This window comes from Mytilus trossulus, chromosome 3 (assembly GCF_036588685.1).
Source record: "Mytilus trossulus isolate FHL-02 chromosome 3, PNRI_Mtr1.1.1.hap1, whole genome shotgun sequence".
NCBI classification, from domain to species: Eukaryota; Metazoa; Mollusca; class Bivalvia; order Mytilida; family Mytilidae; genus Mytilus; species Mytilus trossulus.
In genome coordinates, this window is record NC_086375.1 from 85,930,418 (window position 1) to 85,957,760 (window position 27,343).

The 27,343-nt window shown below is 33.1% G+C and overlaps 1 long non-coding RNA gene across 1 annotated transcript; it reads left to right on the forward strand.

Annotated features, from left to right (window-relative positions):
• The first annotated feature begins 23 nt into the window (after positions 1–23).
• LOC134712708 (uncharacterized) lies at positions 24–5,344 on the forward strand. Its single transcript, XR_010106310.1, has 4 exons — positions 24–185; positions 2,934–3,051; positions 3,456–3,532; positions 4,735–5,344. It is a non-coding gene; the product is annotated as an uncharacterized LOC134712708 (long non-coding RNA).
• The last annotated feature ends 21,999 nt before the right edge of the window (positions 5,345–27,343 follow it).

A 27,343-nucleotide genomic window follows, 5' to 3' on the forward strand; every position in this document is an offset into this window, starting at 1 on the left:
CCTTTCCTGTTGTCCTTATATTTTGTTCTTTAAATTTCGAGATATTAACACTCAAATCATTTAATAAACAATAACTGGGATACTAGTACTAATAGCACTTACAATACTAAACAACAACTTAAATATGGAGGTTTTTGGTTCAAGTGTTGCTTTAGTTTTCTCAATATGTTTTTCATTTTGTAGCGGTGAGTATGATGCAACATTCTGATTTTTTGAAAATCATACTTTTATGGCGTTTCTACTCATATGTATCGTATGAATACTTCGTCATATTGGATTGCAAATTATCTCGAGTAAATAATGAACCCCGATTTCGAAGCATACATTATTTTTTGTGAGGCATTTCATTTAGAGAAAATGCTTATTAGGATTGGATTTCATATTTTAAAAAAATTGGACAAATAAATAAAATGAAACTTATTTAAAAGAATCATTTGAGTTTTTAATATGAGTGGAGATAACGAAGATGATTTAGCTTTATAACAGATTACACACACACATATACTTTTTTTTTTGTTATGCAGACTTAATAAAAAGTTTAGAGATTAAGAATATGCATGTTTTGCTATAAATTTTATCTTGAGGGAAAACGATACAAACTACAAATAGGTTAATCATGGATATCCTGAATAATTCTATCATCGTTTTTAAATTTTATTTCATTTTCTATTCTATTAGGTTTGGTATATACAACAAATAATCTACACTGAGTTATTTCCGTTTATTATATCTGATATATGTTTGTTCGGTTTGATTCTGATATTATACTCCACCACTCCTCCAGTAGCATCTGGAACGGGGACCCAATTAATTGCCCCATTGGAACGCATTGAAAATCATTGTAAATACATAGGGTCCTGTTCAATAAATAATTTTGATAGCCAACTTGGGACTTCTGGTTCATGTTAGGCATTCATTTAGAAGTGTCTAAGTGCAATCTCAGTGCCTCATGACCGGCATTCCGTTGCAAAATTTTGTTTTTATTGACAACAGGGTCAGTCTGTCTACTTCCGGGAAAGAATAAAGGCTAGAATTTAGGCAATTTACTCTATGTACTGACGCCAGATTACATTTAAATCAATCAAAATGTTTACAGAAATTCAAACTAGAAAGCCTACCCTTTCAAATAAATCTACATTCAGTTACAGAACTAGTGAAATAATAACACTACACAATTTATAAAAAAGTTATATATTTTTTTTAAGAACTACATTCGTGGGTACCGGACTGGTTGCCCTAACTGGGATCCTATTCCATCTTTCTGTTTTACAATAATAATGGCGGACATTTGTTGATTGCTGAGGAGCTAATTTAGTTTAAGTGTGTTGAATCATTGCAAACTTTAAGGCAAGCGATTATGAAATTCAACATATAAGACTTAGCAATGATTCGTCAGATTGAAGTGCATCGATATAAATTGTTTATAACAGGGTCTTTCAAAGGTATCTGTAGATATCGATATATGCTATAATACATTAGGGTGACACTGATATGACAAAGACTCTAGGTCCAAATGATAGTCATACCAAATCTAAAGACTTAGTCTATCTTAACTTTATTTATCTACGTTGAATGTGCATTTCGTTTTCTTCTTCTACATTTAAGTAATTGTATAGCGGGTTATTTTCACGGATATAAAATTTCGCGATTTCCATTGAATAAGGTATACGAAATATTTTGGCGATTATTATTTTGACGGATTCAAAACTTTTGCATGTACATTTTTAAATTGGCGGAATTTATTTTGGCGATTTTGTTCTATCCGCGTAATTAAGCTAAAATTTGTCGAACATAAACGTACGCCATTTATCGATGACTAGACTAGTCATCGAAAAATGGCGTAGTAGTGCATGTTATTGGTTAGAGTTCACTGTAAAATTCAGATACTTTTTAATGTGAAAAGGTCAAAGAAGTGTTTACACCGATTTCCTGTTTTAAACAAGTTACCACCGGTTTTATGATACCTTGTAGTTTAGTACAATATCAATTTCCTTTCTGTTCTGATGTCAAGTATATATATATTTCAATAGTTGTCATAAATATATAAATTATTAGATTCTTTAATAGTGACCAGATGTAGAGTGCTTGTTTCATAAAATCGTCCTATTGGAATAGCTTATACTGACACTCGTAAGCTGTTAGCAGTTTGTGTAGTTCCGTTGTATTAAACTAACAATGTTAGAATTGCAATTGTTAATGTTTTCTGAGCAGGATTCATCAACAAAAACACCATCTGATCAGTGTGTCGGATATTAGACCAATCAGTTAAGAAAATGTAGCGCTTCTTTGCAGTAGATATCTTTTTCGAATATTATTAGAATATAAAAAAAGAAGATGTGGTATTTTTGCCAATGAGACAACTCTCCACAAGAGACCAAAACGACACAAGAATTATCAACTATAGGTCACCGTACAGCTTTCAATAATGAGCAAAACATATACCGCATAGTCAGCTATAAAAGGCCCTAAGATGACAATGTGAAACAATTTAAACGAGAAAACCAACGGCCTTTTTTATATACAAAAATGAACGATAAACAAAAACACAGAAAATAAACAAACGACAGCCTCTGAATAACAGGCTCCTGATGAATGAGCATCTAAGATTCTATATTTCCCTTTTACAGGGATAGCGAATTGTCCTAATCCCTATATTATCATCTATCAGGGACAATTAATTGTCCTTATTCTAATCAGGGGCGGATCTAGTCATTTCTGAAAGGGGGATCCCAACAAAGAATAAAACGTGGGGGTCCAACTATATGACCCTATTCAAATGCAATGATCGTTGAAACAAAAGGGGGGATTCATTAACTGATGACTTACAATGACGAGGAGGATACTGAAATTGTAGGATTTTGCGAAAATACCCCAGTGTGAGATAAAATGGTTACAGAGGCATTCGATCTAAAAAAAAATTCATTTGATTGCAGCTGCCATTTGTTATTCTGATAGCCAATGTCCCTCAGGTTACCATTGTTGTAGTGGTACTCAATGGTGTTGTGCTAGTGGTTATGTTTGTACGGGCACAGCAGCTTGTCTCGGTATCGGGTAAGTCTTTATAAATATCACTACACCCTTTATCACACTTCTATTCATGTAGAATCTGTCTTGAACATGATGTTAACTCTATGTTAATTTGTTTGTGAATGAATAAAAACGAACAAAGAATGTTTATAAATGCTTAAACCAAAGTACTGTAAAGATGACCTTGATAGTTGTGGTTGTTGTGATATTAGTACGTGATATATAATAAAACAACGGACTAGCATGTAAAAGAACATTGTTTTTGTACTTTTTTTATCTTCGAAATAAACGAAAATGACATGCTAGTAATTGTGCGTCTTTTCTTGTTGTTAACTATCATATTAAAAAAATATATACTAGTATAGATATATATACTTTATCAATATGATTTTAGGACACATGTTAAAACTTATTTTATTTTGTTACAGAGTTATTGTTGGCATTGTGATTGGATGTCTTGTCCTAATGGCAGTGATTGCTATCCTTGTTTATAAATTTGTGATCGGTTAGTATCATCTTGTCTCAAAAACAGTGAAAGCGATCTCTGTTTACAGACTAGTTTTTGGTTGTCGCTATATAAGTGATTGCTATCTTTGTTTACAAATTTGTTATCGGTTAGTTTCGTTTTGTCCCAAAAGCAGTGATTGCGATCCTATCAGAGATTTAGATCTTGGTTCATTGATTTCTATTGGGTATTACGGCTGGTCTCTATAGAATAGATGTCGCAAATTCAAGAAACAAAACAATAACAAGCTTAACACGTCTAGCTAAGAAATATATAAAAAATCTAAAGTATATTTTTTGTATGTTTAATCATTAATGAAAGTGTTATTGTGAAATAGTAATTTGCTTTTAGCAACAAGAATAATTCAATTTTATCAAAAAAGGCTAAGATACATTGACGATGAATAATACACTTGCAAGTTAATAAACTATTCATAGATACCAGAGATAAATTTCGCATATACGTCAGACGCGCGTCTCGTCATCAGTGACGCTCGAATCCAAAAAAGTTGAAAAGGCCAAATAAATTAAGAAGTTGAAGAGCATTGAGGACCAAAACTTCCCGAAAATTTTTGCCAAATACAGCTACGGTAATCTATGCCTGAGGTAGAAAAGCCTCAGTATTTCAAAAATTCTAAATTTTGTTACAGTTAATTTATAAATATAACCATGCCAATGCTAATTCATGTCAGCACAAAAAGTGCGTGTTCGGTTTTAAACGGAAAAGAAGGTCAACATTGAGAGTGAAACAAAGTTAAATAATTTGATTAACTGATTCGATCCATAAAAACTCATTCTTATATATGTTAAACCGATTATGAACATTTTTTTGTATATATAATATGAAATTAAGCATACCAGAGCATTGTCAACGAAACCGCTATCCACATAGTCTATAAACAAAAAATGACCAAAAGCCTATAATGTATAGTCATCTATTAAAGGTCGCCGCACGTCAAAATGTGAAACCATTCAAACTAAAAAAAATCAACACAATTTATGACAAAAAAATTATCGAAAAACAAATATATGACAGACTTAAACTTCTGACATTGGACACACTCATAAAACATGAGGCTGGGTTACATAAAAACTGTGTGTACCAAGTCAGAGATTTAACACTTGTTATCCTTGAACATCATCTGAAAAACTGATATCATAAATCTATAATATATTGTTCTATTTTATGTTATTTTTTTCTAGCAAAGAGGTCGTAGAAACCTTCACACAGATACTTCGTGACACAGAGTGCATAAATATTTGTAAACAAATGATGTTTTCCATATGGTATCACCAGTTATCAAACTTACATTTACCTGATGTAATGGACTTTATACCAACCTTCATCATACTCTTTTACAGGATACTTTCAAAAGACAAGTTCAGATTATACATTTTCGATATAAAAAAATTCACAAACTTGTGTAGATACAATTGGAGATTTTATCGGTTTTCCCTACGAATTTACTTTCCTAATCAGATCTTCGTAACATGCCATATGACAGCTTTGTGGCATACTAATCAAGTGCTCGACTTAGCCTTTTTAACTTTATTGTGTATTGTGTAATGCAGACTTGCTTGAAAACTTATATTAATTATAGGTATAAAAAAGTTTTTGAGTGAATTCTATACATTTTTGTTATCGTCTAAACAATGTGTGCATCCAATAGTATCTAAACCTCAACGGTTGAGAGTGTTGACATGTATTACTTCAAATGAGCAAAGACTTTGTTCTATTACTATTGTTAAATGAGATGATATAATAAATATACCCTAATACTGATGAATTTACAAAAAAAATGTCGTCATGAAACACTTTTTTTTGCTGCTCTTAAAAAAGAGAATTATATCGAATCGCAGTGAAGTTTGACAACCTACCTCTGTGTTACAAAAGATGATTAAATATATAAACTCATCATAGCTACCGGAATTAAATTTTATATTTTCGCCAGACGCGCGTTTCGTCTACAATAGACTCATCAGCTCGTATCCAAGAAAAGTTAAAAAAAAAAAAAAAAAAGGCCATATCAAGTACGAAGTTTTAGAGCATTGAGGACCAACATTCTAACAAAAAAAAATTGCCTACGCTAAGGTATTCAATTCCTGAGGTTGGTCGGTATTTTTCTATCTCAAATTAATGTATTTAGTTATGGTGTTATATGTGTTATTCTCATCGGATTTTGTCTAATGCTTAGTTCCTCTCTGTGTGTCTTACATTTTAATGTTGTGTCGTTGTTCTCCTCTTATAGTGAATGCGTTTCCCTCAGTTTTAGTTTGTAACCCGGATTTTTTTTCTATCGATTTATGAGTTTCGAACGAACAGCGGTATACTACTGTTGCCTTTATTGTACAGATATAAGATTTGTTTTAATCATTCTTTCCCCCTAAAATTTAGAAAATAAAATAAACATGCAAAAAAAAAAAGAAATTTTAATTTTTACAGCCACAAAATGTTTGAGTTTACATAGTTTTACGTTAATCATTACGACCATCTATTGTAATAATAAAACACGCAACACACACCTGTATAATTGCATGTTTATCTTCCCACTGTATTTGGTTTCCCTGATTATAATACTTCCTTATAGTTTGATACAAAACAATAAATAACACATCGGATTAACTCTAGTATATCATTCTAGAAAGGTGTATTAGAAAAACTACCACTTGAAATCATTTCATTTAAAAAGAAAGTATTACATGGAAATATAAATATGAATTAGATCGTAAACAGTTTTCTTCAGATCTTTTACCGTTTATAATCTAAACTGACATATGTTTATAATCTACACTGACATATGTTTATAATCTACACTGACATATGTTTATAATCTACACTGACATATGTTTATAATCTACACTGACATATGTTTATAATCTACACTGACATATGTTTATAATCTACACTGACATATGTTTATAATCTACACTGACATATGTTTATTTTGAGATATTGTGATTAACTCTTTGATTTTTTTGTCTATCTAAGGATTTCCAAATGCCTGCTTTACTTCTATGCTGAGTTTATTTTTATGAATGAATTGAATAAAGAAAAGTATTTTGGGGGAAAATGACAACTTTCATTAAAAGTAATAAATACTTTATTGATTTAATATCCGCTACGTCCATGTGTAACCTTGACCGCTGCATTATCTATTGACGACTGGAGCGTGATAGCGTCGTAGATCACCACCTCTTAAACTATCTTCTGGGTCCGCCGCCATACACATGCCTGTAAGCGATATCCCCATGGCCTTGTAGGTGGTGATGGACATTGTTGTTTCGGTTCACATAGTTTGGAGTATAGTGGTGATCTAAAACAAAATATTCTGATATATACTTTCTCGTATATGCACTGTTAACTCTTTAATTAACCTGATTATTAGTTGGATATGTGTTTAGTATGCTACAAATGAAATATCAGAATTTGAGTCAAGTCGGTAAATATGATTTCGACAGCTAGTACCCCTTTAATTATAACCTCATCGAGTAATAGGATATATTAAATTCAAAACAGATATTGTACTACTTTTTTTACACTTTCGATGAAGCAGGTTATGATATTTTATCTTAATTAATAAAATACTTACTGTTTCCTCGAAAGCCATGGCTAGTTCTTGAATTGTAGAGATCGTATCCATTATCAAAACTTTCAACAGGTCCGTGACCACGACCTTCATCACCTTTATTAACATGTGCGTGAACAGATTTTTGCACATGAACAAGAACTGGTCTGTTCACAGCAACGTGAACAGGTCTGTGTACATGAACATGAACAGGTTTGTGCACAGGAACGTGAACAGGTCTGTGCACATGAAGATGTCGAAGTATGTCCAAAGGAACGTGAACAGGTCTGTGCGCATGAACATGAACAGGTCTGTGTACAGGAACGTGAACAGGTCTGTGCACATGAAGATGGTAAAGTATGTCATAAGGAACGTGAACAGGTCTGTGCACAGGAACAGGAACAGGTCTGTGCACATGAACGTGAACAGGTCTGTGCACATGAAGATGTCGAAGTATGTCCAAAGGAACGTGAACAGGTTTATGCACATGAACATGCACAGGTTTGTGCACATGAACGTATTTGTGAACATACTTGTGTCGATATTTGTAAAGTATCTTGTGTAGATAACTGTGAATATGGTGCTTATGAATGTATCTGTGTTTGAATATCTTCCGCACATAGTGTTTTCTTCTAAACAATTTCAATGTTCTTCTTTTATAGTACTTTCTTCTGAACAATTTAAATACTCTTCTTTTATAATGGCTTCTTCGAAACGCAATTCTTCTTGCATGATATCTTCGTACGTGTCTAAAGCCTAAAACAGAATTATCACACATTCTGTAACATTTCATAATATGGACGAAAAAGGTGGCAAATATGTGTAAGTTTGAATTGTGCATTCATCTGAAACCAGTTTCGTATGATTATAAATCTGATAGGTTATTTCAAACCCTCTTCAACCCAAGTTTATCATAAAAGTGCTTCTGTTTGTTAAAAACTTTTATATCATTCTAACCTCAATATAATTTTTATAAAATAAAGACGTTCAGTGGTTGCCGTTTGTTCACGTGATTCATAAGTGTTTCTCATTTCTCGTTTTTTATATAGATTAGATCGTTGGTTTTCCTATTTTCCTGGGGTTTTTTTTCACTAGATATTTTGGAGCCCTTTATATGTTGCTGTTCGGTTTGAGCCAAGGCCCGGTGTTGAAGACTTTACTGTGACATATAAGGTTAATCTTTTACTTATAGGGGCTTGGATGAATAGTTGTCTCATTGTCACTCATAACACAACTTGTGGTATTTATTCATCAAAATATAGAATGTTAAATACATACTAATTCTTCGTATGTGTCTTCTACCATAGGATTCTGCTACTACAACTTAAACCATATTTACATATTTAGTTCTTAATTCAAAATGAAATATTAAGTAGACAACAACCGTTACACATATGTAGCTTTTTTCGCAATTCTGTTTTTGTTATTGTTATGATACAATTATACCATTTTCATAATTTATCGACTATTATAAGGCATTGAGGGGAGACCTGTTTGAAGTCAATAGAATTATTAAAAAACCTTTGACAAAATGAAGTTAATATCATTCTTAATTAAAAGATAATAAAAAATATGAGTAAATTGAATTCAGGTTGCAAAGTTGTACGTTTGGTATGATCTATAAATGCAAAACAAAAAAACACACATTTTTCAACATTGTGGTCATCCTAACCGTATTCCTCCTACAAAAATTCAGAAATAAATTCTAATCAGTTATTTATGAAATTCAAGCATCTATGTTATCCCCTTTTATATTGAAAGTTATAAATTTTTGTTTGTAAAACAGACGTTATGATCACATGCTTTTTGTCATTAAACTGAGATCTTAAAATCGATCCTACATATATTTTGCATTCAACTGGTTGGTCGATATGACTTAGGTGTGAATTTGCACTACGGCTGTTGCATTAATAGCAGGTGTTCATCCTCAACCTTAATTAACTCTACTAAAGACTTTTTGGAAAACAGTATAAGATAGCAGGCTCAAACAAATTCTCCTTTTTTCAGAAGCCAAAAAAAACTTTATCAAGTGCCGATTTCTGTGCATTCAAAATTAAATTGATAATGACAATGGTGAATGTGTCAAAGAGATAACAACCTGTCCAAACAGCACTAACACAGACGGAGGCCACCAATAGGTCTTCAATGCAACGAAAAACCCAGCACCTAGCACCCTGGGGCGGGCTTCAGCTTAACAAAAATGTTTACTAGTTTGGTGAAAATACTAGTCAAACTAAACTGCAAACAAATGAATGACCTAAACATTCAAGACCAAAAGTGGTCAGAAGCTCCTTTCATGGGACAGGCACAAATATGATACGAGATCTCAACCCTTTCCTTATACTTCTAGCAAAATGAAGGACGATAGATACCAGAGGGACAGTCAAACTCGTAAATCAAAAATAAACTGAGAACGCCATGGCTAAAAATGTAAAAGACAAACATTAGTACACATTACACAACATAGAAACCTAAAGGATAAACAACACAAACCCCACCAAAAACTAGGGGTGATCTCAGGTGCTCCGGAAGGGTAATCATATCCTGCGCAACATGTGGCACCCGCCGTTTTGCGTATGTGATATCAAATCCGGTAAATAGTCTAATTCGGTCGGTCACAATTATGAAAGGCAAGAGGATTGTTGTTACGACGTAAGAAACATATCTGATATCATTTGTGAAACGGTTATTCCATAAAAAGATGCCAGATGGACATTGAAACTCTTACATCAATAATGAACAACGCCATGGTTAAAAACAAAAAAGACAAAGTTAACAGACAATAAATAGTACACAAACATAACATAGATATTACAAGCAACACGAACCAACTTAAAAACTGGGTATCATCTCAGGTGCCCCGGAAGGGTACACACACTCTGCTTCACATGTGATTCCTGTCATGATTCTCGTGTAAGTGTAAACCAGGTATTTAGTCTAATTCGATATGTCGCAATCGGAAAAAAGGTAACGGGATTGGAAACATATCCGCAATCATCTGTGAACAGATATTCCTTAACGGCCAACAAACCCGTGTAGCGTCTGTAAAATATATGAAAGGATGATTTCAATTTCACCATTTGAAACTTTTTGTTTAAAAGATTCCTTGTGAGCAGCAACCTTCTATCAAGTAAATCGTGATAGGAAATACAAATGTGGCAAAATCAATCACACAGCAATACGCACAGTAGATTCATTATGAAAGAAGTCAGAGCCCGATTTCATAATAGGTACCAAAAGAAACTAAGTAATTGACAATGATACATAAATTAACCAGCTCTATTAAACTGATTATGTCTTCATCATAGGAAAAATATTCATGTGACACATTAGGATGCAGATGACCATTTTCAACAAACTTGATATATATTCATTAATTGTCATATTATTATTTCATTGTATTGATATTGTTCATATGAATTTCTGTTATTTCGACGTAATTTCTAGACAACATGTAACTATACCATACCTAGAACTGCAAGGATGACCAGGATGAATAACAATCCGGTCTTCATCTTGAAGTTTTCTCGAAAACTGCCACTCACAAATATCTATGGTCTGACTAGTTCTATGTAAACTTCCATTTTGGAGGTGGCTCCTAGTGTATACAGCTTTTTTTCTATTTATAAAGTAAAATATGTCTTACAATATGTTACTTGCTTCTGTATGTCATAGATCTTATTTCGTGTTTCCCTTTTGAAAATATCTTTGTCTCACTAAAAACTTCCCGTATTTGACATGTTCAATTTGGAAATTACAATTATTATGTTTACGTAATCCTTTCTCGACATTATACAACCACAGAAAAGGGATATAATAATCAATAAACCTTAAATTATTTAATGTAAAGACAACATTTGACAATTGAAAACAAGTGCCGATAATTGTTATGTGGGCATCAAGTGCATATGATTGTTATGTGAACATCAAGTGCAGATGATTGTTATGTGGACATCAAGTGCAAATGATTGTTATGTGGACATCAAGTGCAGATGATTGTTATGTGGACATCAAGTGCAGATGATTGTTATGTGGACATCAAGCGCAAATGACTGTTATGTGGACATCAATTGCAGATGATTGTTATGTGGACATCAAGTGCAGATGATTGTTATGTGGACATCAAGTGCAGAGGATTGTTGTGCAGACATCAAGTGCAGAGGATTATTGAGTGAAAAGTATGTTTCTTAATTAATCAGTTACAGACAAACCTGAGTTTTAACTTTGATTGCGCAAAATGTATATTTCTATGATTCAAAGGTACCAGTCTTGTATTTTAACTCCAGTTTCCGGTTCATTTCAAATCATGGCGGAAAACATAATAGTGTTTTTTTTCTAAAAAAAAAAGTTCTGAACTCAATTTTTTCTGTTTGATGATAGGTTTATGCTGAATTGAAACATATATATAGACTTTTAAAAAATATTGCATCTTTTGCGAGATATCAATCCAGGAAATTGGAAGGATATCATGTTTACTGAAAGTGGTGCGGCCTAGTATAAACAGCAAAAAGAAAATAGAAGAAAATGTTTTGACTTCAGGTTTACCTAACTTTTATTCTTCGTGGCATGACCCACTTTTTTTTCGATTAAATCACAACTTCACATGAGTACATACATGATATGAACCCTTTTTTATGTAGCACTTTGTATTCTTTTATTCTCAAACATCAGCTGTTTTGCATGTAAGCATAAGGAGCAGTCAACTACAAGAATGCAACCTCAAGTGAAAGGCATATTTTCAACCGTGATATAATTTGGCTGCAAGTCATTCAAGTTTCATATTACTTCAAAAACGTATTTACAATTTTGGTATTGAGTTGAAGTTTGTCTCCAAATGACCGTAGATTGCCTCCGAATAACCTTTTGAGGTCAAGCAACAATCACGTTTTTATTGTGACGACCATTTTTTGAATTGTTATGTCAAAGTTTACGGGAACCTGTGTGATTCTACGTAAAGGCGGACAAATTTGCATACAAGTGTAAATACGTCTATTAAATGCACGGTCATCCTAGTTAATATTTTCTAATGTCCTTTTGCAATATCTAACATTTAATGTCCTTAAATTTTACGAAACACTAAAGGTTTCTTCTATACTAAGATATCAATCCTATTTGCCATGTCGTTTTGGACGTTGTTAATTTTAATGCTACTCAACTTAGAAATTGGTTTGATCTGTCCCCTTTTCCGATTCAAGATCAACTTGGTAAAACAATCTGAGTTTTACTCTTTCATTAATGATGTAGCTATGTGTGGTAGATTCCGTTATTGATTCAGCGACAAAACATCGTCAATATATCGGAAAGTAAATAACAGTACTTTGTAAAATGCTTTGTATATTTTTGTATTTGACAAGGTTCTATATGAATTCTGCTACAAAATCAAATCAGTCAGTAATGTTGCGAATTGTAAACAAGACTGTATGCTGACGTATCGTACCACCAAAATATATTTTGTCGATCAAAGAGTCTAGCCTTTGATGATTTTATCATCTATGCATTTGTTGTAGGGATCAGTGTTGATGTTCACAAAGGAAGATTTTTCAAGACCCAAACCAAGGAATTTTTATCTACATTTGCATTTGTTTTAGAAATACATTCAAAAATATTTTATTCTTAAATATACACTATATTAAAAAGATATTTCAAGGTATTTGAACTATAATTTTTTACTTTTGACTAATTTTGGTGGAAGAGAGGAGAGTGGTTTAATGGCATTAATACCACATATACTGATATTAACAATTTTTTTTGGCTATCTCTTTACAAGCCGAAACAAATACTATTAAATGTCAATTGTACTTGAACAGTTGAGAGGTCTGTCCTTCTCGTAATGTAAAATACAAGTTCCAACAGACATAGAATGCATTGAAAACATATCTCAGTAGCATGGTTGGAATCCTTGCGAACAAACAATTTGCGAAAGCAAATTTACAGTCTGAGATCTAACATTGTTGGGTTGATGTTGAGACGAGTAGCAGGACGGCTACAGTGCAGGCGATTTGGTGTCACGATATCTCATTATCATGGGTACGAATCCCGAGGAGGGAACAACAAAAAATTTGCGATGGCAAATTCACAGATCTACAACTCTACAACAGATTTGTCCATCGGATCAACAGCAATGATGGTGATACATAGCTGTGTACATTATGTATATACAACTCGTCTATCCATCAACCCAACAATGTTAGATCTGTAAATTTGCTTTCGCAAATGTTTTGTTTTTCACTCGCCGGGATTCGAACCCATGCTACTGAGATATCGTGACACCAAATTCGCCTGCACTGTAGTCGTCCCGCTAGACCACACGACCACCTGGGCTTCACAAAATAAAGCTTTCGGTGGCAGTGTGTTACCTTTCCGCGTCAGTTTTAATCTAGCGGCGTACTACAGTACATGATATATATATATAATTAAAATTTAATTTTAAAATACTGTTAAAGTCCTTTAGTTCTCTACGTTTTTCTCCAACCGGTTTCACATCTTTGTGATAATCATGGTTGAATGTAACTAACGGTAACGTAACGACACCATAATAGGTCTGTAACAATACATTAAAGGGACGTAATCCTTACAAAAGTAACGATTTATCTGTTTAGGCTTGGTTTATACTTTTGTATAAACATATTTTCTTTATTAATTCTCATTTCTTCGGTGAATTGGTCGTCACATTGGTTAAATTTGAAAAAATAGTATTTGAGTGATTTGTTGCTAGCGCATAAATCCAGGTGTTCACTTACGTTAAAGTAAATCTTTTCCGTAAAGTGTTTTCTGTTTGTCAAATATAATCGTTTTACACCCACTGCATTTGATGACATAAATAAAATTGCTCGATGCACACGTAAAAGAGTTTTTATTAGTGAAAATCTCTCCCGATTTAAATCCATATACTGTGGATTCATTAATATTCGTTGGATACCAATTTTCGTGGAATTCGTGGGTACAGGAGTACCATGAATTCAAATGTTCAACGAAATACAAATTTTGTAAAGGAATGAGTGTAGACTTTGCCAAAACCACGAAATTAAATATCCACGAATACGTAAGTTTTCCTCAAACCACTAAAATTGATACCCACGAAAATAAATGAATCCACAGTAAATGTTCTTCTATAATATTTTGACAAATACCGCAATTTGAACGTCCGCATTGTTGTACAGAAGGAATTGTATCATCTGTGCTTAGTTTCGCGCTGGTGAGTAATTTCTTTAATGATTTTGACTGTCTTTTACTCTTAAGAATTTTCTGTGTACTAGTAAGGACTCTTTTCTATATAGTACAATATTTAAAATATGACAACGGTAGAGCAATTGCAACAGAGACTGCGTATTTAAACATCTAAATACATTTAATATATAGTAATTTCATAATAATAAAAATAATAGTAATAAATGTTTACTAAGGCAAAGTAATAGAACGTGGCTGCGTATTTACACATCCCTGCCAACTATAATTAAAACTAGTATAATTAAAAAAATCCTGCAAAGTGTGAGAGTCCAGTACGGAAGCCGGAGTTACTGGACACAAGTGATGGCAGGAAAATAGTGATGGTAGGGAAACTGGGTGACTCTTCTATATCTTTTCATTAATGCCCTCTGGGGAACCTGTCCTGAGCTTTCTTATCCAAAAACTTTCCCGAGTAAGTCTGTCGGCCTTTGATCAATCCTCGTTGTGATCTATGATGTTGATGGTACGTTTTTGACATTAGCTTGGGCGTGCCCATGTTATCTTAAATGACGAATTACGAGGAGGTCGGGTTTGCAGGTGTAGTCACTACGATGACCATTCATGCGTTTGTTGAATGGCTGTTCTAAGGTATCTTTTTAAGACACAACTACATCTATAAAGTACGGTGTCATATCAAGAAACCTCTTTTGTAAACCTACAGATAAACATCAGTACCTTTCTCCCCAAAGCTGTCACCCCAAACACTGTACAAAAAGTATCCCGTACAGTCAAGCACTCAGAGTAAAGCGGATTTGGTTCTTTGTGGAGGCTGTCACTCAGCGGTTACAGGAACTTCGCGGATTTTTAATTAAACGAGGTTATAAGAAATGGGACATAGATAAGGGGTTTGCACGTGCTAACAATAACAGCCGCAATGACCTGTTACAGTACAAAAAGAAGAGGCGCAGCAAAATAGTTCCATTTGATTAAGCATACAATCCCGCCTTTACTTACCTTTCATGTTTGATCCGTGCCAATTGGTAAAGTATTGCCAATCACCCTTAATTATCGAAAATCGTTCCCGAACCTCCTGTCTTACTTTTTCGGAGACCAGCAAGTCTAAAAGACTTATTTGTGAAAGCTGCCGTCTCCTCTAATAACAGATGTTCAACTACAGGATAGTGCAAGTCATGTGGTAACAAACGATGTCTTACTTGCCAACAAATACTGAATACTCAAACATTTACTTGCCACTCTACTGGGTCTGTGTACACAATATTTTGTAATGTAACTTGCAAAACCCAGAATGTAGTATACATTCTTCAGTTTCGATGTGGCATGCAGTATGTTGGCGAGACTGAACAGCCATTCAACAACAAACGCTCTTGACCGTAGAACTTAGAACAAACGCAATATCATACTAAATAAGTTTTCTCTTACTGTATTGCTCGTTCCACCAATTGTGTCGCGTTCGTTGTGCGTTTTTAAATAATCACTGTACACTTAGTTGATTTAAGCCGTCTCAAATCACTTTCTTGTCTAGGTATTCCAGATGGTGTCGGCGACTCTATTTCTATATGTTATTGTAAATTTTTATATCTGTTAACTTAGTGAAATAAGTTGAACTTAAAATATCAGTCATACAAAGCCAAAAGTTCAATGTTTAACCAACGTACATCAGATAGGAATGTTTTTATTGAAAATTGGGACTTTCAACGTTATTCCAGATGAAATGAACATTTAATACATATATTCCAGAGAAAGTATATAGTTCAGTCAATAAAACTTTAATGGCTTACTTTTCACAATTTAAGGCTCTTCCAAATACCGATGTTTGTCCACATTCGCCTAGACGAAAGAAGACATGGGATCTGGTTGAACTTAGTTTGCCGAATGATTTACATGGCATTCCAATTGGTTGATTTTAGGTTTTTGTTCACATCTAAAGCTTTGTAGATGTGGTGTAATGGCTAGTGGGACAACATTCCACCTAAATTTAAATAAAGTGGGTGTATTTATAAAACATTTATTATAGTCCTGGCCGGGCAATGTACAATATTTCACAACGAGGAAAACCTATACCATATAGTCTGCTAAAAAAGGCCCCGATATATAAAACAACATGTGAAATAATTAAAACATAATTTTAGGACAGATCTATATAACCAATGTACTACAAGCTCCTGACGTTGGACCGACACACAAAAAAAAAATGCGGCGAAATTTAACAAATGAGCATCCAATCCACTCCTTTACACGGGACACTCGCGCAACAGCACAACATGATAAAAAAAAACTGTACAGTTGCAATTAGCTCAACTCAAAATGTTGGTACAAGGCACAAAAACATATACATAAAATATCGACAAAGGAGTAATTAAATAACTGATAGCTATTTCAAAGCGAATTACAACTATAGGAGGTAAATCATGTACCTAAAGTGTAAGTCAGTATATATCCAACGGTTTTTAGGTAAATACGTAATAAAACGCATGAACTTGTGAAATGAAAAATAATCATAAGTAAACAGTATCAAGAGAAAGTACGATCTTATGAGTTCTCATAAGTATGCTTATATTGTAATAATGTTAAGTGATGTTTTAATTTAAAAGGCACAGCAAAACTTTCTACATTTGTAGCCAAATTTTATTTTATTAGATTTTATTTTGTGAAATAATTTGTTAAAGGGTGACTGGGATATATACTATTAGATATGCTCACTTTGGTCTTTTTTTTTCGACCGGCAGTAAAACCTGACCGAAGTTGGCCACCCTTTTAGTTGTGTGGGATGTAAAAGTACGCAGCCACGTCCAGTTCGAATGGGAATATTACACCCAATGTCTCGTGTAGAGAGAACACGCTAATACACTGTGCGAACCCATGAGAGGTCCATAAATGGCCTGTTGCTTTGTGTTCTTATTCAATATACCTTATTTAATCCAAACTTCTCTGGCGGAATTCTGGAGGGCCTCCTTCCAGGACCTACATGTAATATGTGTTGCTACTTTGTGATTATCCTGAACACGCATGACATATTTGCAACCAACAATCAGCTATTACGTACGCGTTTCATTAACAAATAATGGGGTGCAGAAATGGGTCAGTACCAACTGTGAAACGTTTTGTTTTTTTATTGATAACTTTTAAAACATGTAAGAAGAAACAAAGCAAATGAAAAATGTTAGGTTAATGATTGATGCTTTGCTCAACCGCATAATTTACCGATGACGTCAAGAGTAACTGGGGATTATAAATATGGTCCCTTTTGTCTTCTCCACAATAAGTCAAAATTTGAATGAAATGCATATGGGTGGGTAGACATTAAGGTGCTAATAGTAACCAAAGTTACAAATCGTTTAGTTTTTGCCATCACAGTAGAAAGACTGTAATGTTCGAGGAAGTTAAGCACAAACTTTATACCTTAGAAATTAAACAAACAAAAAACACAGTTGAAAAAAACAAACCAGTTGAATATAAAAACATATCTCTTAATCTTTACATCTTCACATTAAAGAAACTGTATTACTATTGGTGGCTATAAGTTGCGTAGTCATTGTATACACACATTCTGTAGCCTTAATGTAACTCTATGGAACGCCGTAGATGCCTTATGTGTACTTGTTTTTAGATACGCTTATACTTTTCAATATATGCACATACTTTTTATCTTTATGCACATAGTTTACTTTATATGCACATAGTTTACTTTATATGCACATAGTTTTTCTATATATGCACATAGTTTTACTATATATGCACATACTTTTTCCCTATACGCACATACTTGTTCTCTATATGCACATAGTTTACTTTATATGCACATAGTTTTTCTCTATATGCACATAGTTTTTCTATATATGCGCATAGTTTACTATGTATACACATCGTTCTCCGTGTGTATACTTTTCCCTTATTTTCTTGATAGTTCTTCAAGGATATACTTGTATTCAATATACTTGACTATTTCCTGATTGATTATTTAATAAGCCTGAATTTTTGTATTAGTTAAAAAAATACGTTTTTATTCCAATTACTATTGGAACTTTTACATATGAATTTGAGAGTTTAGTTATGTTGAGCTGTAAATGAACTTTACATGCATTTGTAACTTATAAACTTAAGCAACTTCTTAATGATATTAATCAGATTATTTTGAAAAAGTACGTATACGGTCCAGACCGCACGCGTATGGTCCAAATACTCATACGGTCTGGAACATACACATTTAGTGGAGAAAAATAAATATATATACAAAATGTACATGAACCCCCAAAAATGTGAAAGTAAATATTTTCAGACAATCCTTTCCTTAGGTACTTAACTCTTTTTGCTTAAATACTAAAAACAAATCTGGCAACCCCTTTCTTATTTTTACTCTTTTTGCTTAAAATACTGTTAAAAATATATATTTAACATGGGTGACAAATTGACTATATAGGGTGTCGATTTGACCAGGTGCCAATTTAACCAGGTGCCGGTGTTATATAATCATTCTTCCCCTATGCCAGTTTTCCCCCGGGGGAAAGACTGGCATGAGCCAATCTTTCCCCCGGGGAAATTTTGGATCATTGTGATTCTTCACCTGCGGAAAGTTGACAATACGTATACATATAGTAACTTTTCCCCCATGCCAATTTTTCCCCCATCATAGATTTCACTATGTATATATAGAGTCTGGAAATTAAACCGAACAGTGTTAGAATTAGATTTATTTATAAATATACAAATTTGTTGTTCATTTACATTAACACAAATCTGTCTACAGGTTTATCAGTCTGTCTATGAGTGAACAATTCTGTCTTTCTGTTAAACAGTCTTTCTATGTACCCCCTAGTCTTTTTTACATTTTTAACTCACTGTCTATATGTCCGCATGCAAGGAAAAAACTACTGACTGACCAGAAGTGGTTAAAGTAATTGTATTTATTTGGTCAATGATACCAAGGGTCCACGAAAGAGAATGGATGTGATCAGAATGTGCTTCGTGTGAAAAAATATACACATGGAAAAAAGTATTGCAACACCAAATTGAAATCGACTCATCGCTTCTGGTTATTGTGCGATAATACCATTTCGAAGACCTTTGTTTACGAACAGACACACAGTTTTCCGTTTCCAATGGAGTGCAGAGTTCGCCAAAGTTGGAAATAAGCATCGTGGAGGAAGATCCATTGTTCCAATGGAATTCGGTTCATCTTCCTTGGCCAGATCGTAGCCCGGATTTGAACCATATCGAGCATATATGGGACACTATTGAGCGGAAAGTGCGCGAAAGGACACCCCAGTTCAAACACATCAGGAAATAAACAATGCCCTTTATCAGAAATGGTTGCGGCTACCTTAGCAACAAATTAGTTGATTTATGGCAGGGATCAGAAGACGTCTGTATGCGGTTATCCGTTTGAATGGAGGATGCGCACAAAGTACTAATTCTTAAGCGTATAACGATCAACCCTGATGTGAACTGTCATCTAAAGATTAATTTTGAAATGTCTGACATTGTAAAGTTCGACTACAGTAAAAGTTGTAAATGCATTTTTTAGCACAAAAAACACCTCATTTTGATATTTAAACTGTGGTTATATAATTTATTTTTTTTCAATAATTTTTTGTTCGTTTCAATGCCAATGATATCATAAACTATGTTTCAATAATATTATACAAATATTTTATTATATTTCATTAAAAAAAAAGGTTTTCAAGTTTTAAAAAATCAAAGTGTTGCAATACTTTTTTCCATGTGTATATATAACATGTATATAGATATAGGAAGATATGATATGAGTGACAATGAAACAACTCTCCATCCAAATAACAATTTATAAAAGTAAACCATAATAGGCCTTCAACACGGAGCCTTGGCTCACACCGCTATAAGCTATAAAGGGCCCCAAAATTACTAGTGTAAAACCATTCAAACGGGAAAACCAACTGTCTAAGTTTTATAAAAAAAAAACGAGAAACGAGAAACACGTATATGTATTACATAAACAAACGACAACTACTGTACATAAGATTCCTGAATTAGGACAGGTGCAAACATTTGCAGCGGGGTTAAACGTTTTAATGGTACCAAACCTTCTCCCTTTTTCTGAAACAATAGTATAACATCACAACATAGAAAAACACAAATAAATACATATAAAATGTATTTTCACACGATGAAGCTTTGGTAACTATAAACTGAGAAAAAAGTTGCTATCATTTAAAAAATCTTGTCGCGACGTCGCCGACGTCATATTACAAGGTGGAAAATTTAGCTTATCATGCTACTCACGGGGGGGGGGGAAATTGGCCTGATCCTAGTTTTCCCCTTATAACGCTGAGGGGGAAAAGTGGGATCATGCCAATTTTTCCGGGCGGAAATATTGGATCGATCCAGTATATCCCCCCGGAAATTTTGGCATGGGGGAAGAATGGCTATAGGACACCGGTTTGACTATATTTTTTTTTAATTACCTGAGTTTCATTAGACCTTTGATAACAGTAACAAAAAGATTATTTAAAATTAATTAAAATTTTCTGAGAGAAGGGTACCAGTGAGAAATATACAAGCCTTTCTACGGTATTTATTTGTACAATTCAGGTAGTCTTGACCTATTCATTTGTCTTAAAAAACAGTCACTTCACACACACACATATATAAGAATATCAATTATATGTTTACAAGACATGTTGCATTGTTAAATTAATTACGGTATGTGAAAATCAAGACTTGCATAAAAAATATCCCAATATTAGAGACAGTGGCGTCATTTTTCCTCAGAGCTTTCAGCTCTTTGATTCTGCTATGTTTTGAAATTCTTCATAATTGCTTGATTCTAACAACATGAACAAAGACAGACACTTAATTAGAAAAATTTCTTTGGGAATTTTCAAATTTATTTATTTTATTTTGATATAGAATCTTTAAATGTGTGCAAGGGCATAACATGTTAGCATTATTATTTCATTTAACTACTAGATCTATAAATACTCATATTTCCAATAAACTTTTGATTAATCCCTTAATAATTTGTTGGGTTTTTTTATCACTCAAAGTTCAGGGACAGATTTAGGGGACCAGGCCCTTTATGGAGCTTGATTTATGGTTAATCAAGACTTTATTATTTTAAATACACCCCCTGGATCCGTCACCAGTCCAATGTGATCCAGTAATTACAAATTTTCAAAAAGCTTGAACACAGACTTTGGCAAAATCAAGAATTCAAATATTCACAAAAATATACTTTTCCCTCAATCATAAATCTTCAAAATGAAATTCCCAGTACTTAAAGGATTTGATAAATAATATTGTTGTTCTTGCTAGTTTTGGCCATACATTTAAATTCCATAGACCAGTCAAAAGTGTTTGATATTTATATAATGTTGTCTTTTATATGCATTGAAGACAATGACTTTTTTTTTTTAGTTAAAACATATTGTTTATTTATGAATTAGGGTGATTTTTGAGCTAATTGATAAATGTTTGTTTCGTGAATGAAAATGTCAAGGTGTGAGCAAAATATAATTGTGTGTATTTTTAATAAGCCAATAAACAAGAAAAAAATGTGTATTATTATTGTGTTGTACAGCGAAGAGTTAACAACCACATATACATGTATCATTCATGTCATTAATCCTCTGTCTTTAAGGTGGTACCCAACACCTTCACTTAAATTAATTTGCTTTGTTTAATTTTTTTTTTTTTTTTTTTTTTAAAAGTATTTACTTTGACCAAGGATTTGTATAGTTCTAACTATACAAATCCTTGCTTTAAACCTTTGAAAAAAAATATAAAAATTTCAAAATATTTGAACCAATCAATTCCTCAGAAAAAAATGATTGGATACATAGCAGTTTGACAAACACTGATTTTAATCATTGAGAAGCTTAATGTTCCATTTACAAAACAACTTAATTTAAACATTTAGCTGATTTTACAGAGTTATCTCCCTGTAGTGTTAGGGACCACCTTAAATGAATTTATGTGCATATAAAGTAAACTATGTGCATATATAGAAAAACTATGTGCATATACAGTAAACTATGTGCATATAGAGAAAAAGTATGTGCATATATAGTAAAACTATGTGCATATATAGAAAAACTATGTGCATATAAAGTAAACTATGTGCATACGGGTATAGAGAAAAAGTATGTGCATATATAATAAAAGTATGTGCATATATAGAAAAACTTTGTGCATATATTGAAAAGTATAAGCGTATCTAGAAACAAGTACACATAAGGCAGTTACGGCGTTCCATATAACTCTATTGTAATCTCTGACCCCCTAGGACTCGCCTCTGATATTCAGACCAAAAGTCTATAGTCCATTGATTGTTTTTACTGCTGTATATATCAAAAAGAAGATGTGGTATTGAAACAACTCTTCGCAAAAGACCAAACGGCACAAAATAAACAACTATAGGTCTTCAACAATAAACAAAGCCCATACCACATCGCCAGCTATAAAACACATCGAATTAACAAGTGAAAAACAATTCATACGAGAAAACTAACGGCCTAATTAATGCACAAAATAGTGAATAAGAAATATATGTAACTAGTGAATTACACGCTCCTGGTTTTAGACATGCACAGACAGAATATGACGGGATTAAACATGTTAGCGGGCACCAACCAACCCCTTAACCGTACATTGACTGTTACGTAAACACTTTTCAAAAATTGTATCCAATTAGAAATCGGACTGGTGTATCTGTTTGCTTAACCATGTACGCATCTGTCGAGTTATTGTATTTTCAATTTTGAATGTGTTTTTATTGATAGAGGCTTTTGTGATCACTGAAAACTGTTGTACCCATATTTGGAGTATTTTATTTATTATGTATGTTTAGTTCACGCATCATTGTAAATTTGACGGGAGAGAAAGTAAGAGGTTTAGCGCTATAAAACCAGGTTTAATCCACCATTTTTTACATTTGAAAATACCTATTCCAAGTCAGGAATATAACAGTTGTTGTCCATTCGTTTTTTATGTGTTTTGTCATTTGATTTTCCAATGTGATTAGGGACTTTCAGATTTGATTTTCCGCTCTGAGTTCAGTAATTTTGTGATTTTACGTATTGCTACCAATTTACACTTTCGTATACATAAGGATTTTTTTACATGCGCAATATTCCGTGAAGAGTGTTCCAACAATACACAGTTATTATGGATTGCTGTCTGCATGACATATTGGTAAATTATTATTTTCTAACATGCATATTGATTATAATCATACCAAAGTACAATTTAATACTTGCAAAATTCATTGACAAACGGAGTATTGTGTCAACGAAGCGTACAGTTCAAACAAGTCTTATGACAACGAAGCGTACACAACATAAAAACAAAGACACTTTAAAAAGTGTATTTTTCTTTTTCTAGACAAAAAATAAAGATACAATCTAACATCTAAGTTTGTTAATTTTAAATATGAAATTTTCAAAAATGTATGTTTTAAAAGCATACGATATAGCCTTTTAGTGCTAATGCGGCGTAAAGCAACCAACAATCAAATCAATCGAATATCTGAGATTTATGATAATAAGGGGGAGTACTATAAAAAGTAAAATCACAAAAATACTGAACTCAGAGGAAAATCAATTCGAAAAATCCAGATGGCAAAAATCAAATAACAAAACGCATCAAAAACGAATGGACAAGAACTGTCATATTCCTGACTTGGTACAGGCATTTTCAAATGTGGAAAATGGTGGATTAAACCTGGTTATATAGCGCTAACCCTCTCGCACTTTAATGACAGTCTCATTAAATTCCGTTATTATATTTACATTGATGCGTTAAATAAACAACCACAATAAATAAAAAAGTCAACATGTATATTTATAGTAAAACTATGGTATATTAGTATATATATGGTACAAATAAGTGAGATTTATGATAATAAGGGGGAGGGACTATGTGGGGCTCATACAGGACCCTGTCCCCAAGCACCTGTGATTAAAACGATTACAATTACAGCACATGTATGTTTCATTATAATACATTATTTTGATTGGCTAACAGCAATCTCGCGTCATTCTGAAAATAACTTTTATTTCAAGATGAAATGTAACGTTCATCTTGTGATGAGCTTCCACAATATAGTGCACATGTAAATAGAGATAAATCTTGATAGAACATATGGTTTCATGATCTTAGCAAAAATATGAAACTATGTTAAAGGGTTAAATCATTAGTAATATTATAGGGTTGTAAAAGCGTTTACAGTGCGCACAATGTCAAAATCTAGCACTTCCGCTCTTTATACTAAATGTACTTCGTTCAACATTTTAACATCCCAATACATGTGTATCCGTTATGAATATTTTAGTAACTGAAAATATGTTAATGTATTATGCTTTCGAAGTTCTGTTTATAATTTTAAAAATTTGTACAACAGCAAGGCATTATGTTTAAGATATATCAAGGAACTCAGGGTTAAACCATTTGCATTTCGTTCAAATATATAGTTAATATGTAATCTGATGTACAATAGTTGTCGTTTGTTTATGTAATTTATACGTGTTTCTCATTTCTCATTTTTATGCCCCACCTACGATAGTAGAGGGGCATTATGTTTTCTGGTCTGTGCGTCCGTTCGTCCGTCTGTCTGTCCGTTCGTTCGTTCGACCGTCCGTTCGTTCGTCCGTTTGTTCGTCCGTCCGTTCGTTCGTCCGTCTGTCCCGTTTCAGGTTAAAGTTTTTGGTCAAGGTAGTTTTTGATGAAGTTGAAGTTCAATCAACTTGAAACTTAGTACACTTGTTGCTTATGATATGATCTTTCTAATTTTAATGCCAAATTATATTATTTACCCAATTTCACGGTCCATTGAACATGGAAAATGATAGTGCGAGTGGGGCATCCGTGTACTCTGGACACATTCTTGTTTTATATAGATTAGACCGTAGGTTTTTTCGTCAGAATGGTATTACACTTATAATTTTTGGGCCCTTTATAGCTTGTTGTTCGGTGTGAGTCGAGGCTCCGTGTTGAAGGCTGTACCTTGACCTATAATGATTTATTTGGATGGATAGTTGTCTTATTGACACTGATACCACGTTTTCCTATATCTATATACATTTTAATCAATTATTGGGTTTTGTTTTTTTTAATAATATTTGTTTTTTTTGAACCTATGATATTCGTGTTTTTGTTTATTCTTGTGGAACATAAATCTACGTCATTTATCGATGGCTAGTGCATGGTGTTTGTTAGAGTTGCACTGTCAAATCCAGTTACCTTTTAGGGTGAAAAGGTGAAAGAAGTGTTTACACTGATTTCCTGTTTTAAACAGTTACTATCGGTTTGATGATACCTCGTAGTTTAGAACAATAGCAATTTCCTTTCTTTTCTGATGTCAAGTATAAATACATTTCAATAGTTTTCATAAACATATGAATTATTAGATACTTTAGAAGTGACCAGATGAAGAGTGCTTGTTTCAGAAAATCGTGCTATTGGGATAGCTAATACTGACACTCATAAGCTGTTAGCAGTTTGCGTAGTTCCATTGCATTAAACCAACAATGATATCTGATCAGTGTGTCGGAAATAAGACCAATCAGTTAAGAAAATGTAGCGCTTGTTTGCAGTAGATATCTTTTTCGAATATTATTAGAATATAAAAAAGAAGATGTGGTATTTTTGCCAATGAGACAACTCTCCACAAGAGACCAAAATGACAAAGAAATTATCAACTATAGATGACATCTTTCCCCCCTTTTTTGCAAGATTTTAGTGCAAATAAATGCAGATTGTTGTCATGGATACACCCAAAAGAAACTATATTTTACCATTTTATATACTGGATATAAAATCTATGGAAGATTCTGATTACATACATATGCACATATTTGACACAAATAGTAAGCTTAATATTGCAAATGAAAAGGGGATGGTAAAATTGATGAGGGCAAATTTAGATTTTTGCCCCTAATTATGAATGATTAAAAACGAGCAAAGAATGTTCATAAATCTAAAATCCAAAGAACTGGAAACATGACCTTAATGTTAGTGATTGTTGTGATGTTATAACTATATTAAAAAACATGGGACTAGGATGTAAAAGAGCATTGGTTTTACTTTTTTAACCTCGGAATAAACGTAAATGACATACTAATAATTATGTGTATTTTCTTGTGGCCGTGTGTTACCTTTCCTCGTCAGTTTTAATGTATATAATTTATCAATATACTGTTAAGTACATATTAAAACATTTTTTTGGTTACAGAGTTATTGTTGGCATTGTGAATGGATGTCTTGTCATAATGGCAGTAATTGCGATCCTTGTTTATAAATTTATTATCGGTTAGTATCATCTTGTTTCAAAATCAGTGATTGCGATCATGTTTTTTTTTTTATTTCTATCGGTTGATACGGCTGGTCTCTTTATAGTACAGATATCGCAAATTCAAAAACAAAACAGTAACATTACAAACTAAACAGGTGTAAGCAATACAAATTAACACATACCGCATGAATTGTGCGTGTTCGGTTATTTAAAGGAAAAGAAGGTCAACATTGAAAGTGAAACAAAGTTAAATCATTTGATGGGCAGATTCGATCCATAAAAACTCATTCTTATATAGGTAAAAACGAGGATGAACATTTTATTTTGTATATATAATATGAAGTTAACAGATTTGAGCATTGTCAGTGAAACCGCTATCCACATAGTCTTTAAACATAAAATGTCACAGAACGGAATGGACAATGAGCAAAAGCCCATTCTGTATAGTCATCTAACGTTGCGACACGTCAAAATGTGAAACAATTCAAACTATAAAAATAAAAATACAATTTATGACAAAATAAATAATCGAAAAACAAATATATGATAGACAGCCTCCAACAACAAACAAACTTCTGACATTGGACACGCCCATAAACTTCTGACATTGGACACACCCATAAACTTTTGACATTGGACACACCCATAAACTTCTGACATTGGACACACCCATAAACTTCTGACATTGAAATAACCCATAAACTTCTGACATTGGACACACCCATAAACTTCTGACAATGGACACAGCCATAAAAAATGAAGCTGGGTTACATAAGAAAATGTTTGTACCAATTCA